Below are 7,061 nucleotides of genomic sequence, written 5' to 3'. Positions count from 1 at the left end.
TTTGTTTAGCTCTGTACCCCATTTTTTAATAGGGTTATTTGGTTCTCTGGTGTCTAACTTCTTGAGTCACCAGCAGTCATGGTGACTCTTGTGACAACTTTGTACTAGCTCTGTAACAAGCAGACATAGACAGCTATTCCATGTAGACAGAGCTCTGTCCTATCTCTTCTACAAGAAGTACAAGGAGCAAAACATCCTTAGAACTCACCATGGGGTAATATTTAAGCTTCATTTTAAGAAAACAAAATTATCTGTGAAATAATTTTCCAGGAATAATATCCAGTTAAAACAGGAGGTACTTGTGCTAAGAATTCCAGGAAATATGGAGCTGAATTACAGATTAAAGGAAAAGAAGTCAAAGGCTTACATTCTAAATAATGCACAAGGGAATAATAACTGGTTCCCAAGTATATACATACCTATTTTCTTATAGTGAGTTAGGTATATTTCTTATTCAAAAACTTTCTCAAGTTGAGGTCACATTAGGGATGCTGGTTGCATTAACAAGAGCACAACCCTCCCAAAGGTTACAGCCATCTTTGTTCCCCTTGTGCTATAGGGTCCTCAACTCAGAGCCTTCCTTCCACGAGCCATGTTGATGCTCTCACAACATCATTTTCAGAAGCCTGACCTTTGACAAACACTGGCAGACATTTCAAAGGCATGTCCAATATCTACTCTAAAATATGGGCAAGAAAAACAAACACTGTGGCCTGTCTGTGATGTGAGCTTCATGTATCACAGCTAGAAATTGGCTAGAGCTCACTCAGAGGACTATTTTGCCAGAAGTGCAGCACAGGAGGCCTTGAATTTCTGTCTGTTCACCTGCAATTTCTTTACAGCTCTCATTTTAGAAGGTCTTGACACACATCTGTTTCTTCCTCCATGGTAGACATGCAGGTGTGCATCTGCCTCTGCCAGCAACGGTGTCCAGAGTTCTTCTTACTAATGCAGACCTCTCTGAATGTCACTGTACATGCCACATATACTCATGTGTGAGTGAGCCAAGCCTCCTCCAGCTAAAGATATTTTAAAATTACATCTCCTCTCTTACTTCTCTACTGTTTCCCCCATTGCTTGTGATAAATAATTCACTGCACTATTCCAAAATTATGAGTCACTCAATCCATATCTATGTTCTTTCAGGGTTAGAGAAAAGATCAAAAGTTCACGGGAAGAAGTCTATGCCTAACGGACTTAGAGAAAGGGGCTTCCTATCTCTGCACATAAAATAACTGCTGCTTCTGAACTGAAACTTTTGTTTTTAGCTATATTTAGTTTTCTGAAACAGACATAATTTAGGGAGACTGTCTGGTCAAGGGAGTGGGAAATTTACTGTAGTTATCTTGTTTATAAACCTCTGAAGCCCAGGGTTTGAAGCCTTTGTCAGTATAAACTGGAAGCCCCTGTGTTACATAATGCATTCCTGGAAGAACCTCTGGGATACATATGCACTTAATGCAGAGCTGATACTCATTTTAATATAATGAATGATTTGTGTAGCTCCTAAGGGAAGGCAAAGTTTCTGAGCACAGCTCTTGGATTGAAATGCAAACACCATTTCATGCCCTACACAAAGCTGGCAGCAACCACATATACCAGTAAGATTAGTTACTGAATCCATGTAAAGGGCCAAGTGACTGTTCTACCTCTGTTGCCAGGGGGAAACTCTTTGCAAATCTCACCATGCAGGTGTCTGGAAGAGATGATCTGAAAAGAAAGGTATGGAATTGTCCTTTTGGAGTCCTTCATTTAAAAGTGTGGGTTTTTTCTGCACTAGTACTTTTCTTGAGAATAAAAACAATAATCCCCCATTTATCCTAAATGGTTAATTTGGCTTAATTTGATACATCAAGTTGTGAATGGCTTATCCTATTACTAAAGCCATATCATCCTTTATCTTTTATTTAAAGTGATCTTATTCATTTCTCAAGTGAGGCAAGTACTACAGAGAGAATTGGCATTGATGGCTAATCTTTCCCGTTCTGTAACACATTCATTTTAACCTCAGAGGCCAACACTGACAGAAGACATTATTTTAAGAAGTAAAAATAAAAGTGTAAGATTGGAAATTCTTTTTAACTAGCTAAAGATAGACTTAGTCTTTGTCACCCAGTAAGTTGCACCTGTTTAAATAAAATAATCATTCCTTTTTCTTGCTTCAAGAGTATTTTAGTATTTTCTCCCAGAAGTCTAGCATCTGAACTGAATGTCTCATGATCACATTTGATTATTAACAGGTGGCGATGAGAAGACACTAAACATAGGCTCAAATGATGTTGGAGATGAGATATTAAATACTTTTTGGAAAATACAAATTGAATGTATGGGTAGAATACAAATAGCTCACATGAAGCACAGCCAAGAGAGGCTGTGAATCAAGGTGTGCACAAAAAATTGTCTCGCTGGTATCAGTAACAGTCATGTCTCTACTATTGTGATGTCACAGAAAGGGCAGAGCTGAACATGAACCCAGATAAACCCAGAGAACAGAGTCATATCCAAGAGGTACCCAAAAGATGTTAAAGATTTAGATAAAATTAACTATGTCTCAATTTTATTTCCATTTTCAGGCCAAGACGTTGTTCCTTACAACTCATTTTATCCATTTCTCTGATACACCAGCTCTTTCTTTTTGCCTTCCCAAATTTTCTGTTGGTCTCTAATAGTCTCTGGTTTTGTGATCCCCAGAGGAGTGTGGATAAGATCCTCTTTGATACACAGAATCAAATGTGCTCCATTAATGATATCTACCAAGAATTTCTATAGTGTCATATGTGGGTATTTGGTTTGACAGCAGATTGAAAAAGACCATAGGCTTTTACAGCTTCCAGTATGATGTCAAATAAGTTCTCTTCTAAGAAATATCTGAGAGCCCCCAAAAATCCAGAGATCTGGTCTTCTTCCCCAGAAGTGAGGGATTTTATTTTTTTTGAAATTATGTGATTACATGTCTCCCTTCCCTTTTCTCTTTCCAAGCCCCACCCCATATACTTATGCTTGCTCTTTTTCAAATTTGTGGTCTTTTTTGTTATTCATTGCTTGGATATATATTCATATACATACATGTTTCTAAAAATAACCTACTATGACCATAAAACATTAATTATATGTATGTTTTCAAGCATAACTATTTGGTGGTGGAAAACCAATTTGTGCGTTCTTTGGGGAAGGCTGTTCCTCCTGTTCTCAACTTTCCATAGATACCTTTAGTTCTTTGTGTAGGCTTGAGGCCACTCAACAAGAAGGAAAACATGTTTGGTAGGAAACTTAGATCACTACTCAGTGCTAATAAAATCACAGATACTGCAGAAGAACCTACAACTATTTCTTCCTAATCCAGCATAACCACTAGTAGCAATGTCAACATTTGCCCTTGTACCCACAGATATGTGTATTCTTCAGCCCTAAGCAAGGATACTTTTCTTTGTAATACACAGAGACTATCAAGGAAAATCAAGACAAATTGAAATACAGAGTTGGGTACCCCAGTTCCAGTGGATACATTTACAAAAATACTCCATCACCTATGTCTCGTGGACCATTGCAAAGGTATGAGAAGAATCTGGAAGTTTTCTGTGAGATTCTCCTAGGTATGTTGGAAGCTGCACTCATAAAGACTCACCAACATGACTGCTGAAACACGAGATGAACAAGGTTAACACCTATACACATGTTAAAAAGAATGAGTAAAACCCATAATTTTATTAAGCATCTTTCTGATAGGTATTAGTATAATTAAGAAGTAAACCTTACAAATTGCATCCATTAGCAGCTAACTGCAAAAACTTCAATCAAGCAATTAGCTTTCTGTCTTTGTTTTTCTCCTGCAAGACAGGGATAAATAATCCCTCTAATTCCAAAATAAACTCCAAGCTCTGAGGGATGACAAAGAGAAGGGACACCATTTCAGCAGTGTTTCTGCACTCCCTCTATTTGCTAGTGTAAAGAGATACATATCATGCAACAGCTTGATCACCTTCAAAATCTGGATTTTTTTCAGAAGATGCCCTATATTAGTTTTTTATGGTTTGTTTAGATTCCTTGAGCACATTCTGTCCATCCTTAATATTTTACACTACAAGCCATATCATCTTTTATTTATAGTGATCCTCATATTAATTTCTCAACAGCCAGCTGGTGTAGCAAGAGGGACAACTCATTGATCCTCCAATTTGTCTGCAAGTCTTACATATCCCAAGGTCAAAGTGGCCTGGAGAGATTGATAGAGCACTGGCACCCACCCAACAACTCTGTGTTCCTCATACATGAAAATCAACAATTGGCTTCAATATCGGCCCTCACTGCAATAAATATAACAGGGCATTCTTCAATAATTTAATGGGTGTCTAGGATTCCATAATGAAAAGGCTCGTGTATGGAGGACTCAGTAGAGCTTTGTAATGGCAGGGGTGGTGTGCTTGAGATGAAGGGAAGGTGAAGGAGGCTGATCAGAGACGTCAGATGTTCACACAGAAACCTGTTCTATTATTCCCAAACAAGTCTTGACACAGAGTAAGCAATAAGCCTTTCATTTTCCTGAAAAGTTTTCAGTTCTCTAAGATAAACAATAGGACTCAGATTGTTACTGACCAAAAAATATAAAAGGCAATGATCCTTTAGGCTACACTATGTTAGTCCCAGATACCATGTGAACAACTGAATTACTTATTGACTCTCCCAGGGCACACCTTTCATTGATCATTAAACAAAATTATTAAGTCTTTATCATGTGATAGTAGAATCCCACAGCAGGCCTATCAGAGTCTCATCTGACATCAGCTAACCTGAAGCATTGTCTCTTCAAAATGCCTGCCCTCTAATTAGCATTTCTGGGTTGGTCCAGAGGTACAGAATTATTTGACTACTAGCTTTCATTCATTTTTCTCTCTCTTTATTTCTATCTTCCTTCCTTCTTTCCTTCCTTTCTTTTTATCTTTATATATTCCTTCCTTTATTTGCCATGTGTTTCTATCTTTTGTTGTATCTTCATTTTTTCCCCTTCTGTCCTTCCTCTTTTATTCCTTTACTTCTGTGTCTCTTCCCTCCCTTCCTTCTATCTGTTCTTCCTTTCCATCAGTCTTTGTTAAAGAGGGAGGATTTGTCTTGGCTCACAATCTGAAGGGTAAGTCTATTATGATAGGGCAGTTCTGGCAAAAAGCAACTTGTGGCTACAGAAGCAAGAAAAGGGGTCTGCTTGCTCACATCTCCGCAGGCCAGGAAACAGAGAAGGAAAATGACCATTACAAAGGCTTTGAACATACTCTTTGAATTAAAAGACTTTAGAAAGATAAATACTCCTAAATTACCAAGTCCTAAATATTACATTTGATTTAGCTATCTTTTAATCCATAGTAATAGTAGAACTGTTAGACTAAATAGTAGAAATTAGACTTAATTTCAGTTTGTTCCTCAAATTTCTCTTATCATTGGTTTCCTATCTTTAAGAGATTTTTCCTCTTTATAGTAATCTTATGTTTTGAAATTATAATTACATGATTTCTCCCTTCTATTTCCTTCCTCCAGCCCCTCCCAGATAGCCCTCCTCTTTCCTCCTCAAAAATAGTTTTTTTTCATCAGTTCATTATTTCTAAATATAAAAATGTAACCTACAAACTGTCTTTATTTTTATTTTATTTGTATTAGTATTTTGTTTATATGTATGTTTATATACCATGTGCATTCAGTGCCAGCAGAGGTCAGAAGAGTATGTCAGAACTTCTGCAACTGGAGTTACAGAAAATTACAAGCCACAGTGTGGGTGCTGGAAATGAAACTGTATCCTCTGAAAAAGCAGGAAATGTTCTGAATACCAAGCCATTATTTTTCTAGGCCACATAATGTTTAAAAAACAGTTTATGCATGTGTGTCTATATGTGTCAATGACAGTTGGTTACACCTCCCCATCAAAGCCAGAATAGAGTATCAGATCCCCTGAAGCTGGAATGAGAGACAGCTATAAGCTGTCTGATGTGAGTAGTGGGAATAAAACTTAGGTCCTGTGCAAGAGTAGCAGGAGCCCTTACGTGATGTAACATCTCTCCAGCCTATTTTTCTATCTTAAAAGGAAAAGTAAAAAAGAAATGGATCAAGGATCAACATGAAAATTTTTTTTCTGTCAGAATTTGGAGAATATGCAAGGAGGATAATTACATTAGGAATGATGAAAAGAGATGACTTTAAAAAAAGACACATGAGTTGTGGGAGATGGTGAGGAAACTAGCACACTAGAAAATGATGTGTTATTTGTGCAGTGACCTATACTGGTCCAAGCACTTCCTACTGTACAACAAAAACAACAACCAATATTAGTTTTCACAAATGGAGCTTTTAGAATCTGGTGAGATGGCTCAGCAGATGAAGAGCCATCCTGCTGAGGCTGATCATCAGAGTTCAACCTCCAAGATCTAAAAGGTAGAAGGACTTAACTAACTCTCAGAAGTCATCTTCTGACCTCCACAGATGTGGTGCAGCAGAAATGTGCACACACAGAATAAATAAATGAGCATCTCATCTGGAAAATTGTAAAAGTATTACAAAGTTCTTTCATCTGGAACTACAACCGAAGTTCCCTTGCAGCCTGACTAATGTTACTAACTAACAGTTCAGGTAGCCTGTAAATCATCAAATTCGCCCCATTGTACAACAGTCTGTAATTGTTTTTCTATTTGCTTTATCTTCACATAAAATATCAGAAACTTAATTTGAAAACTCCACACATCTCACACCTATATCCTTGGCCCCTCTATATACTAGAACACTACTGGAGGTACCCATTACCCCAGGTCTAAAGGAAAACAATATAAGAGTTATTGATGACACAATTCAGGCTATTGTGGTCAATGTGTGCAAGCATTTGTAAGAGTATGCAAAGCACAGAGTTACATCCTCACATTTACAAACTATATAAATGTTCCTTCCCTAAATTGTAGACTCAGTATTCTGGCATTAACTTCAAACCATTCCACCTGAGGACCTTGTAAGAGCCCTGTGCTGGCTGGTTTTGTGTGTCAACATGACACAGGCTGGAGTTATCACAGAGAAGGGAGCTTCAGTTGGGG

At 37.6% G+C, this 7,061-nt stretch overlaps 1 long non-coding RNA gene across 2 annotated transcripts; it reads left to right on the top strand.

Moving 5' to 3' along the window:
- The first annotated feature begins 2,460 nt into the window (after nucleotides 1–2,460).
- On the top strand, nucleotides 2,461–4,256 carry LOC116095354. 2 transcript variants are annotated; one of them, XR_004120567.1, is made up of 3 exons: nucleotides 2,461–2,508; nucleotides 3,441–3,552; nucleotides 4,134–4,256. It is a non-coding gene; the product is annotated as an uncharacterized LOC116095354 (long non-coding RNA). The 2 variants fall into 2 exon arrangements; XR_004120566.1 differs by lacking the exon at nucleotides 4,134–4,256 and having other exon boundaries at nucleotides 3,441–3,711.
- The last annotated feature ends 2,805 nt before the right edge of the window (nucleotides 4,257–7,061 follow it).

The sequence above is a fragment of the Mastomys coucha genome, unplaced genomic scaffold (assembly GCF_008632895.1).
Source record: "Mastomys coucha isolate ucsf_1 unplaced genomic scaffold, UCSF_Mcou_1 pScaffold18, whole genome shotgun sequence".
Classification (NCBI taxonomy): domain Eukaryota; kingdom Metazoa; phylum Chordata; class Mammalia; order Rodentia; family Muridae; genus Mastomys; species Mastomys coucha.
The sequence above is the reverse complement of the archived record's forward strand: the minus strand, read 5'-3'. Positions and strand labels throughout refer to the sequence as shown.